Genomic DNA, 13,305 nt, shown 5'->3' with positions numbered 1-13,305 from the left:
TAAGTTGAGCCAATGGCCATGGGGTAAGTTGAGCCAATGGCCATGGGGTAAGTTGAGCGAATGGCCATGGGGTAATGGCCATGGGGTAAGTTGAGCCAATGGCCATGGGGTAAATGTTGAGCCAATGGCCATGGGGTAAGTTGAGCCAATGGCCATGGGGTAAGTTGAGCCAATGGCCATGGGGTAAGTTGAGCCAATGGCCATGGGGTGGGGGCCATGGGGTAGTTGAGCCAATGGCCATGGGGTAAGTTGAGCCAATGGCCATGGGGTAAGTTGAGCCAATGGCCATGGGGTAGCCAATGGCCATGGGGTAAGTTGAGCCAATGGCCATGGGGTAAGTTGAGCCAATGGCCATGGGGTAAGTTGAGCCAATGGCCATGGGGTAAGTTGAGCCAATGGCCATGGGGTAAGTTGAGCCAATGGCCATGGGGTAAGTTGAGCCAATGGCCATGGGGTAAGAGCCAATGGCCATGGGGTAAGTTGAGCCAATGGCCATGGGGTAAGTTGAGCCAATGGCCATGGGGTAAGTTGAGCCAATGGCCATGGGGTAAGTTGAGCCAATGGCCATGGGGTAAGTTGAGCCAATGGCCATGGGGTAAGTTGAGCCAATGGCCATGGGGTAAGTTGAGCCAATGGCCATGGGGTAAGCCAATGGCCATGGGGTAAGTTGAGCCAATGGCCATGGGGTAAGTTGAGCGAATGGCCATGGGGTAAGTTGAGCCAATGGCCATGGGGTAAGTTGAGCCAATGGCCATGGGGTAAGTTGAGCCAATGGCCATGGGGTAAGTTGAGCCAATGGCCATGGGGTAAGTTGAGCCAATGGCCATGGGGTAAGTTGAGCGAATGGCCATGGGGTAAGTTGAGCGAATGGCCATGGGGTAAGTTGAGCCAAAGTTTGTGAAAACTTAATATGTGTAAACATTTGTATGAACATAACAAGATTCAACAACTGAGAAATAAACTGAACAAGTTCCACAGACATGTGACTAATAGAAATTTAAAAATGTGTCCCTGAACAGAGGGGGGTCAAAATCAAAAGTAACTGTCAGTATCTGGTGCTGCAATGCATCTCCTCAACGACTGCACCAGATTTGCCAGTTCTTGCTGTGAGATGTTACCCCACTCCTCCACCAAGGCACCTGCAAGTTCCCTGACATTTCTGGTGGGAATGGCCCTAGCCCTTACCCTCCGATCCAACAGGTCACAGACGTGCTCAGTGGGATTGAGATCCGGGCTCTCGCTGGCCATGGTAGAACACTGACATTCCTGTTTTGCAGGAAATCACACACAGAACGAGCAGCATGGCTGGTGGCATTGTCATGCTGGAGGGTCATGTCAGGATGAGCCTGCAGGAAGGGTACCACATGAGGGAGGAGGATGTCTTCCCTGTCACACACACCGTTGAGTTTGCCTGCATTGACAACAAGCTCAGTCTAATGATGCTGTGACACACCGCCCCAGACCATGACGGACCCTCCACCTCCAAATCGATCCCATTCCAGAGTACAGGCCTCGGTGTAACGCTCATTCTTTTGACGATAAACGCGAATCCGACCATCACCCCTGGTGAGACTAAACCGCGACCCGTCAGTGAAGAGCACTTTTTGCCAGTTCTGTCTGGTCCAGCGATGGTGGGTTTGTGCCCATAGGCGACAATGTTGCCCGTGATGTCTGGTGAGGACCTGCCTTACAACAGGCCTACAAGCCCTCAGTCCAGCCTCTCTCAGCCTATTGTGGACAGTCTGAGCACTGATGGAGGGATTGTGCATTCCTGGTGTAACTCAGGCAGTTGTTGTTGCCGTACTGTACCTGTCCCGCAGGTGTGATGTTCGGCTGTACCGATCCTGTGCAGGTGTTGTTACACTTGGTCTGCCACTGCGAGGACGATGAGCTGTCCATACTGTCTCCCTGCTGTCTTAGGCATCTCACAGTACGGAAATCGCAATTTATTGCCCTGACCACATCTGCAGTCCTTAAGCCTCCTTGCAGCATGCCTAAGGCACATTCATGCAGATGACCCTGGGCATCCTTCTTTTGGTGTTTTTCAGAATCAGTATAAAGGCCTCTTTAGTGTCCTAAGTTTCATAACTGTGACCTTAATTGCCTATCGTAAGCTGTTAGTGTCGTAACGACCTTTCCACACGTGCATGTTCATGAATTGTTTGTGGTTCATTGAACAAGCATGGGAAACAGTGTTTAAACCCTTTACAATGAAGATCTGTGAAGTTATTTGAATTTTTACGAAGTATCTTTGAAAGACAGGGACATTTATTTTTCAGGACCCTGTTTCTTCTTCGTTAGAAAGACTACTATATTTCCCTTGATTGAGTGATACTGATACTAATGTGATAAAAAATACACTACATGAACAAAAGTATGTGGACACCTGCTCGTCGAACATCTCATTCCTAAATCTTGGGCATTAATATGGCGTTGGTCCCCCCTTTGCTGCTATAACAGCCTCCTCTCTTCTTGGAAGGCTTTCCACTAGATGTTGGAACATTGCTGCGGGAATGTGCTTCCATTCAGCCACAAGAGCATTAGTGAGGTCGGGCACTGATGTTGAGCGATTAGGCATGGCTCGCAGTTGGCGTTCCAATTCATCCCAAAGGTATTCGATGGGGTTGAGGTCAGAGCTCTGTGAAGGCCAGTCAAGTTCTTTCACACCAACCTCGACAAACCATATATATGTTTTTACCCCCCTTTTCATCATATCCATTGTTGATCTTGTCTCATCGCTGCAACTCCCCAATGGGGAAGAGGCGAAAGTTGAGTCATCCGTCCTCCAAAACATGACCCGCCAAACTGCGCTCCTTAACACCCGCACGCTTGACCCAGAAGCCAGCCACACCAATGTGTCAGAAGAAACACTGTTCAACTGACGACCGAGATCAGCCTGCTGGCACCCGGGCTGCCACAAAGAGTCGCTAGAGCGCGATGAGCTGAGTAAACCTCCCCGGCCAAACCCTCCCCTAACACAGACGACGCTGACAAATTGTGCGCCACCCTATGGGACTCCCAGATGTGACACAGCATGGGACCGAACCTGGGTTTGTAGTGACACCTCAAGCACTGCAATGCAGTGCCTTAGACCACTGCACCACTCAGGAGGCTCAACAAATGGACCTCGCTTTATACACGGGGTCATTGTCATGTTGAAACAGATAAGGGCCTTCCCCAAACTGCTGCCACAAAGTTGGAAGCACAGAACTGCCTAGAATGTTATTGTATGCTGTAGCATTAAGATTTCCTTTCACTGGAAGTAAGGGGCCTAGCCCTAACCATGAAAAACTTTACAGTATACACTATGCATTGGGGCAGGTAGCATTCTCCTGGCATCCACCAAAACAAGATTAGTCCGTCGGACTGCCAGATGGGGCAGCGTAATTCATCACTCCAGAGAACGCGTTTCCACTGCTCCATAGTCCAATGGCGGTGAGCTTTACACCACTCCAGCCAATACTTGGCATTGTGCATGGTGATCTTAGGCTTATGTGCAGCTGCTCAGCCTTGGAACCTCATTTCATGAAGCTCCCGACGAACAGTTCTTGTGCTGACGTTGCGTCCAGAGGCAGTTTGGAACTCGGTAGTGAGTGTTGCAACCGATGACAGATGATTTTTACGAGCTACCCGTTTCATCACTCAGCGGTCCTGTTCTGTGAGCTTTTGTGGCCTACCACTTCGCAGCTGAGCCAATGTTGCTCCTAGATGTTTCCACATCACAATAACAGCACTTACAGTTGACCAGGGAAGAGCAGATATTTGATGAACTGAATTGTTGGAAAGGTGGCAGTAAGGCCATTCTAAGGCCAATGTTTGTTTATGGAGATTGCATGGCTGTGTGTTCAATTTTATACACCTGTCAGCAACGGGTGTGGCTGAAATAGTCAAATGAACTAATTTGAAGGTTGTCCACATTCTTTTGTATATATAGTGTATGAAAATATGAAAAAGTATGTTTTTTCTTATTCAACAAAAGTGGGGGAGTAAGGCTTGAAATTATTTAAATGCTTTCTAAATATAGTAACAATCAAATTATAAACAACTTGCTATAATATTTCACCTTGCTTACAACTGTAAAATATATATGACATATATATGATTATACTTAGTGACAGTACAAAATTAGCAACATTTCATATAACTGACGACAGAGCATTTTCTGCCCAGCGTCCTCTGAGCGACGCACAGACGCCATTCAAATGCCTGCTGAATCATTGCTTTTCCTCTGATTTTGTCCCTCTGTGATCAAGAGAAAGTGGTCTTGTTTCAATTCTATTAAATTATTTTATATATTTATTAACTCCCCTAAATAGGGGACTTAAAGTTTAAGAGGTACTGTACCACAAGATGTTCAAGGTAACTACATATATCCAACAAGCTCTCACTGTCTCACTGCAGAATTAAACGTTCATCTATGTTCTCCAAACGTCAAATTTCAAAGCGATTTTGTTGCTCCTGCTAATCTGTATCATTCCATTTCTCAAAATGTCAAATTTACAGTACAGTACATTACAGTACAGTAGAGCACAGTAGAGTACAGTACATGAATGAAAAGTAAAGAAAAGTAGAGTAGAGTTGAGTACAGTACAGTAAAGTCCTGTACAGTAGAGTAGAATAGAGTGGAGTAGAGTTCCATACAGTGCACAGTAGAGAACACTAAATTGACTACACTATAATCTTTTTCCGCAATTCTGTTACTGGCTGTAAATCCACTTCACTTAATGTAGTTCAATAACCAAAACCACCTGGGGGCAGCCCGTCAAGAAATCCATGATCCAATTTCAGAGGGAGGTGTTTAATCCCAGGGTCCTTAGTTTAGTGATGAGCTTGGAGGGCACTATGGTGTGGAACGCTGAGCTGTAATCAATGAACAGTATTCTCATGTAGGCATTCCTTTTGTCCAGATGGGAAAGGGCAGTGTGGAGTGCAATAAAGATTGCGTCATCTGTGGATCTTTTGGGCCGGTATGCAAATTGGAGTATGTCCAGGGTGTCTGGGATGATGGTGTTGATGTGAGCCATGACCAGCCTTTCAAAGAATTTAATGGCTACAGATGTGAGTGCTACGGGGTGATTTAGACAGGTTTCCTTGGTGTTCTTGGAAACAGAAACTATGGTTTTCTGCTTGAAAAATATACAGGACCAGTCAAAAATTTGGACTCACCTACTCATTCAAGGGTTTTTCTTGAGAGAATGCCAAGAGTCTACAAAGCTGTCATTAAGTCAAAGGGTGGCTACTTTGAAGAATCTCAAATATAAAATATATTTGGATTTGTTTCACACTTTTTCCGTTACTACATGATTCCATATGTGTTATTTCATAGTGTTGATGTCTTCACTATTATTCTACAATGTAGAAAATAGTAAAAATAATGAAAACCCTTGAATGAGTAGGTGAGTCTAAACTTTATATATATATATATATATATATATATATATATATATATATATATACACTGCTGTAGCTCGGCCACCTTTCACTGCAGATTACCGATTTTGATGGGGATTTTTTTATTATGTTACTTAGATTGAAGCAGGGGTGTGTCAATAGACTCTTAAGGATTAAAGTCACCGGCTCCTAGGAGCGCCGCCTCTGGGTAAGCATTTTCTTGTTGGCCCTATACAGCTTGTTGAGTACGGTCTTAGTGCCAGCATACGTTTGTGGTGGTAAATAGACAGGTTTGAGAAATATCTTGGTAAACCATACTATTTACAGCTTATCATGAGTTATTCTAACTCAGGCTAGCACAACCTTGAGATTTCCCTAATATTAAAGATTGCACGCCAGATGTTGTTAACAAACACAACACGCAACATCTCCCCTGACTTTCCACCGACGCCACCGTTCTGTCCTGCCAATGTATAGAAAAACAAACCAGCTAGATTTATATTTACCATGTCCTTGTTCAGCCACGACTCTGCGAAAGATAGGATATTACAGTTCTTCAGATCACGTTGATAGGATACGGAACTCATCCAGTTTATTCTCCAGTGATTGGCAATTTTTCCTCTCTGTGATGTAGTCTCGTCAGGTAGCCTGTACAGCGCCATCTCCTCCTTATTTGACTGTCAAGGATTTGGGCCTGGTTTCGCCTCCGACTCATTGAAGTAGAAGTCCTCTTCCAAATCGAGGTTAGTGATAGCAGTTCTGATGTCCAGAAGCTCTTTTCAGTCATAGGAAATGATGGTGGAAACATTATGTACAAAAATACACAAAATAGCACAATTGGTCAGGACCCTGTAAAACGGACACTATTCCCTCTAGTACCATTCTCAGACTCAAAGCAATAATTATTTTAATTAGAAAAAAACATAGGGTGGTTAAAGCTAGCTAGCATTTCCCCATCATTCACTAATGAGCTTCATTTCTGACAGGCTGGTCAGATTACATTTCAGCCTCACAGGCTGACAAATCATGATTCTGCCGTGTTAGCTGTTTCATAGGTAAAGCTCCTTGTAGGCAGATTAATAGTCAGTGATTTAAAGGCTGATGCAGGGCTGCCGGAAAATGTGTGGCGAGGCGCCATTTGCCACAGCACTTTTTAATCAGGTGTGGCAGCGCCACATTTTTTATTTCGTTGAAATAAAATATATTGACGCAAAATGCTAAAAAGAGGGGCAAAAAACACAGCCAGATGATACAAAATATTAGGACAGTGACAATGTAAATGTAAAACAGTGACAATAAAACATGATCAACATTAAAAGAGCTTAGTTTCCTTAAAAAGTAGAGCCTTTGCTGTCCTTTCTTATACATCAGTGCTGTGCATTTTCCCCAACGTAGCTTGTGGTGATGCACAGCTAGGGTTGGGTAGGTTACTTTCTAAATGTAATCCATTACAGTTACTAGTTATCTGTCCAAAATTGTAATCAGTAACATAACGTTTGGATAAGCCAAACTCAGCAATGTAATCTGATTACATTCAGTTACTTTTAGATTACTTTCCCCTTAAGAGACAATAGAAAAATACAAAAATGTATGTTACCAATTGAACGACATCTATCGCAGGATAAACCGATGTTAAAGTTTATATAGCTGGCCATATATGGATGTTACATTTTTCTTTATGGATTGGTTACGTAGGCTTCTTCTAACCTATCGCTTTCTACTACATAAAATAATACAATTCAGTTATATCTTTACATTAATATTTATAATTTATGAGTCCAAAAATGGATGTAGCAACTACAGACTGCCCCTTTAAGTATATCAACAGTGTGTGCATTTGAGCATGTCTCTATTAGACCTATGAATTATACATTTTTTTATCAGCATGAATTCGATAGAGCAATAAAAGCCCCACATTTATTCTATAGGCTGGGATCGCACTATGCAGCTGTTGCAAGATCACATTTTTCACTGGCTGTCCACTGGTTTCAAAAACAATGATTGATATGCAGTTTAAACTTCTTGAATTCAACCATTCCTGGGTTGAAATAAACATTTTGATTTGTGAAGAGCCATCCACAACAACCACAATCCATAAGCAGGAAATAGCTAAATGAGAGAGCAGCAGTGTGTTTCACATCAATGTGCAATGTAGATGTCAATAATAAGTGATCCGTATCGCCATAGACTACACCACTGCTGTCATCCTTACCTCCAAGCGTTTATTCAAGTTGGTTAATCTTTGGATCCCGACAGCAGTCGCACCATTGGAAGACATAGCTTGGACTGTAGCCTACACAAAATCTGCCTATTCCTGCTCTTTTCCCTCGATCCATCAAACACATTTGGTGTGTCATCATAGTGGTCTCTAACTTGTGGTCAGACTCGCTCAGGTGGAACAAACATAAATTTACGCAATTTTTCAATGCTCATTTGAATGTCATTGAGAAAACAGAGAAATGTCAACAACAAAAAATTGCAAACATCCTTTCTGAATTTAAAAGTAATACTCTAAGTAATCATCTAGTTTTTCAAAAGTATCTGTAATCTGATTACAATTGTTGCTGGTAATGTAACAGATTACAGTTACCGTTTTTTTGTAATGCCTTACATGTAACAGATTACATGTAGTCCGTTACACCCCAACCCTGTGTACAACACCCAAATGTTTATACTCCTACACTACCTCTATGTATTGCCCCTGAACAACAGTCAGTGGGGAGGGTGTTATGTTTCCCCTACAGTCAATATGCGTTTCTTTTCTCTTTTTTGTGTTCAGCACTAAGTGAGAGTCATCACACCACTTAACAAAGTTCTCCAAGACTGGCCCGTGCTCCTTCTCCTCATCCTGGATTAGCCTGACCAGTGCTGTGTTGTCTGCAATCTTAATCAATTGTCTACCAGGGTAGGAGCTTTTACAGTCATTGGTATACAGCTGCGGAGAAAGCACACACCATGGAGGAGAGACCATGCTAGTGTTGCGCTTGTCTGACATCCACTGTCCCACCTTGACCTGCTGTGTCCTATTGCTCTGGAAATCCAGGATCCACAGCACCAGGCTTCCATCCAATGATAGATTGTCTGTCAGTCTCTGAGCCAAGGTGGAGGGATGGATTGTATTAAACGCCAAAGAGAAATCAACAAAGACCTTAGCATGGCATTTGACCCTCTAGGTGATTGTAGATCCAATAAGGTTCAGTAGCATAAGGATGGCATCAACAACCCCTTCCCCCTACCAGTCACAAAAGCAAACTGAAGGCAATTAAGACGCATGTTGCTGATCCAAAGAGGATTTGCCAGTTGCTCTGTAAAGAGTTTTAAAACAGGCAGAATCCTGATTTATCAGCCTCAGTTCCAATTGTGTTTTTATGTATGTGCAGTGCTGCAAACAATGATTAATCTGCATTAACATTCTACTTTTTCAAAAATGTATCTCAGTTTAAGGAACTGTATTATGGCCTTCCATGGATTCCTTGTTTTACTGAGAGCAAACAACTCACAAAGTAAAAGAGACAAATGGTTGTTGACCTTCATAAATCAGACAGTAGGTACAAAAAAGGGATCCAAATCCAAATATACCCCTTACCACTATTAGGGCAACGAGTAAGAAGTTTAAAACCACTGGAACAGTGGTAAATGTGCCTTGTATTGGACGCATGTGTATCTTGTCCCTACGCAAAGTGAGGAAGATTGTTCGGGAGGCAAAGAAAGGTTCAAGGGCCACAGTTAGAGAATTACAGAACTTGGTTGCATCTTCGGTTCACCAAGTCTCCAAATATAGCATTAGATGCCACCTAAAAGACAATAGCCTCTGGAAGGGTTGCCAAAATGTGTAAAATTCTTTAGAGCAACCAAGAAATGTAAATTCCTGCCTGAGTTTGCTAAATGACATTGGTGCTTGGATTGGAAACAGTGCTATGGTCAGATGACATGAAAATAGAGCTCTTTGACCACACACACCAGTGGTTGGTTTGGTGTCAAAAGAAGGATATCACATGCAGAAAACAACCTCTTACATACTGTAAAATATGGTCGTGGATCTTTGATGTGATGGGCTATTTTGCTTCCACTGGTCCTGGGGTCCTTTTTAAGGTCAACGGCAATTTGAACTTCAAGTACCAACGCATTTTAGCCAAAACCCCTGTTCCCTCTGCCAGGAGGCTAAACCTTGGCCGCAAGTGAATCTTCCAGCAACACAATAACATCAAGCACACATCAAAATACACAAATAAATGGTTAATTGACCACACAATCAACATTTTGCAATGGCCAATGGTTTTCCGGACTTGAACCCAATTTGAAAACCTGTCGTTTGAAGTGAAGAGGGCAGTCCATAAGCACACACAAAGGATATAAAGGATCTGGAAAGAAAGTCTATGGAGTAATTATCTAAGATTCCTCCCAATGTGTTCTCCAATCTCATAAAACATTTTAGAAAAAGGCTCAGTGCCGTTAACCTCGCAAGCAAAGTTTTGTGGAGTACTGAAAATGGGGGTGCAAAAAATCTTTACTTCTAACGACTGCTCGCACCCTCCCGCCCGTCCAGCATCACTACTCTGGACGGTTCTGACCTAGAATATGTTAACAACTACAAATACCTAGGTGTCTGGCTAGACTGCAAAATCTTATCTCAGCTCACTGGTCACCATAGCAACACCCACCCGTAGCACGCACACCAGCAGGTATATTGCACTGGTCATCCCGAAAGCCAAGACTTACTTTGGCCCCCTTTCCTTCCAGTTCTCTGCTGCCAATGACTGGAACGAGTTGCAAAAATCACTGAAGCTGGAGTTTATATCTCCCTCTCTAACTTTAAGCATCAGCTGTCAGAGCAGCTTACCGATCACTGTACCTGTACACAGCCAATCTGTAAATAGCACACCCGACTACCTCATCCCCATATTATTACTTACCCTGTTGCTCTTTTGCACCCCAGTATCTCTACTTGCACATCATCATCTGCACATATATCACTCCAGTATTAATGCTAAATTGTAATTATTATTATTATTATTTCACCTCTATGGCCTATTTATTACCCTACCTCCCTACTCTTCACCATTTGCACACACTGTACGTAGATCTTTCTATTTTTGTTTTCTTTTGTGTTATTGACTGTACGTTTGTTTATGTGTAACTCTGTGTTGTTGTTTTTGTCGCACTGCTATGCTTTATCTTGGCCAGGTCACAGTTGTAAATGAGAACTTGTTCTCAACTGGCCTACCGGGTTAAATAAAGGTGAAATAAAATAAATAAATCTTAGAGAATTTTTGTATTACATGTTCAACTAAATCTATTGACCTGAGCATTTGTATTAGTATAAAATAATATAATTTTCAAAGAAAATGTAGCATTTAATATAGCTCAGTATTTTATACAGTGTTTCTTGCTCCTCTAAATCAATGGTGCCAATAATGTTGGACCTGACTATATCTATTATTTTTAATGCTAGAAAGTTAACAAAAGTATTTAAGGGGGTTAACCTTCCAGACTGGAAATTGTGTCAACTCGCTACTCAAGGCTTTTACTTTTATATAGTTACATAAATGCACTAATTGAAGATGTGCATGTTCAATATTTTTTTATACTTTCAAAGGATAAAGCTAAGAACATTAACAACTTCATAGTTAAGAACAATATATCAATATGGAGGAAAATTAAATGTATTCTACAAGAACCAATATAACATCCTAAAAACAAAACCTTTATGGAGCAATCCTTGGATAGCTTTTCAAAATTCACTGATAAATTGGTCTACATGGAAAACTAAAGGAATATAAACTGGTAACAGGAAATAAATATGTTTCCATGACAGAATTCAAAAGTAATTTTGGACTGACCAATGTAGATAGCTTCAAATACATGCAACTTAAAAGTTGCATTTCATGAAATTTTGATTTTAAATCTTTTGGACGTCAGAGTAACCTTGAGGGAATCTTATTTGAATCAGAAAAGAATAGTCATATGAGTGTGAAGATATATAAAACCATGCAAAGAGCATATCCAACTGACAATCTCTTAGAAAAAAATATAAACTATTGGAACAAAGACTTAAAAAGTAGTGATGTTTTCACAAGACGGATAGAAAGTTGAAGCATAACTAACGAAATTAAAGTTAACTAAAATGTACACTTATTCCAGTTTAAACTAACGTATCAATTTATTATACAAGAGACAAAATTCACATAGTCTACAGAACAACGGCAGAGTCATATCTTACTATAAGTGTAAAACTAATAAATACTCAATTATCAATGCTTTCTGTCCAGAAGTTATGGAAGGAGCTAGAAAGTTAGAAGGTATTACAATGTAAACATACTTTTAACCCTCTTACTGTGTTCTGGTCGAATTGGACCAATTTCCAAGTTTTCTCTCTGAAAAATGTAGTTCATTTAATCTGATTGTTATAAGGTTCCATGACGTTGTCCACACAGAGCATCTGAACACACAAAATACATTTAGATGATTTTCATTACATTTTGAGTGTTTTATTTAACTTTGTACACCTGTGGTGTTCCCAGTCAAAATGACCGGTCATTAGAAATGAATTGGTGAAACTACAATTAGTGTATACAATTGAGTTCAGGCACATGCCCATTCATCAGATGGACACACTTCCTCTCCCATAACCCCACATGCATGTGTGTTTGAGCACACACACACACACACCTCACTCTTCTTCTTGGCTTCCATGGCAACCCCCACAGGAACCTTTCCCCAATATAATCTTTCCCCCACGGGAACCACACCTTTTGACATTCTCACAAACAATCGCAATATTGTTTCAATAATATATAGAACTTTTCTCACTGCTCTGGTATATATAAAGCTTTTTTGAGGCCTTGCTCAGAATTCATTCTGTGGCAGCACAATTACCAAACGATATTGTCACACCTTGGCCATAGAGAGTCTTTAGTTCTCTATTTTGGTTAGGCCAGGGTGTGACTAGGGTGGGCATTCTAGTTTCTTTATTTCTATATTTTCTATTTCTTTGTTTTTAGCCGAGTGTGGTTCTCAATCAGAGGCAGCTGTCTATCGTTGTCTCTGATTGGGAATCATACTTAGGCAGCCTTTTTCCCACCTGTGTTTAGTGGGAAGTTGTTTTCTGTATAGTTTATTTGCCTTACAGAACTGTTCGTTATTCCTGTTGTTATTTTGTTCAAGTGTTTTGATCAATAAATATCATGAACACTTACCACGCTGCGCTTTGGGCCGATCCTCATTCTGACAAGAGACGTTACAGATATACTGTATGTGAGGCTCTTGATCATATCTTTGATCATGACACTGGTGAGAAGGAGAGCCCTTGTCAAACTTGAAACTGTGACACAATGTAGTCTGTGATAAATAGCACAATATGTTTCATCTGAGTATTTGTTATAGTCAAAATAATCCATACATTATGCTTTTGTAACTCAAAAGCGAGTTGAATGAGCTCAGGTCAATGAGGCCTACAGGCCATAAATAGCAAATAGAAAGTTTAAAACTTGTAATGTTCACAAGAACTTAAGTTGATAAAAAGATCTAACACAACATTAGGTGATATTATATGTATTATTATGGCTTTATAATCAGCTACAATGGGGCAGTCGTTTTGGACCGGGAACACAGAATGAATTAACATGAAACGAACACAACAGGAGGGTTAATCTGTCTGTCTGCATATTTTAAGACATGGCATATGGGGGTGTAGTGAGATACCCAATGGTCTGGACCATTCTCTTCTCACCACTCATGTTGAAAAACGTATATTAAAAACTTGGAAATCAATCAATCCGCAATCATTAAACACAATGGAAAAATGTAATGATTTACTATTGAAATATTGAAATAGCATGGGCAACTGAGAAAAACAATTGGTACAATTTAAGGCCAAGTGGAAAACAATAATGCAGGCACTTGGGATGGAGGTGT

This window comes from Oncorhynchus tshawytscha, linkage group LG07, assembly GCF_018296145.1.
Source record: "Oncorhynchus tshawytscha isolate Ot180627B linkage group LG07, Otsh_v2.0, whole genome shotgun sequence".
NCBI lineage: Eukaryota > Metazoa > Chordata > Actinopteri > Salmoniformes > Salmonidae > Oncorhynchus > Oncorhynchus tshawytscha.
Note: the sequence above shows the minus strand (reverse complement) of the source record.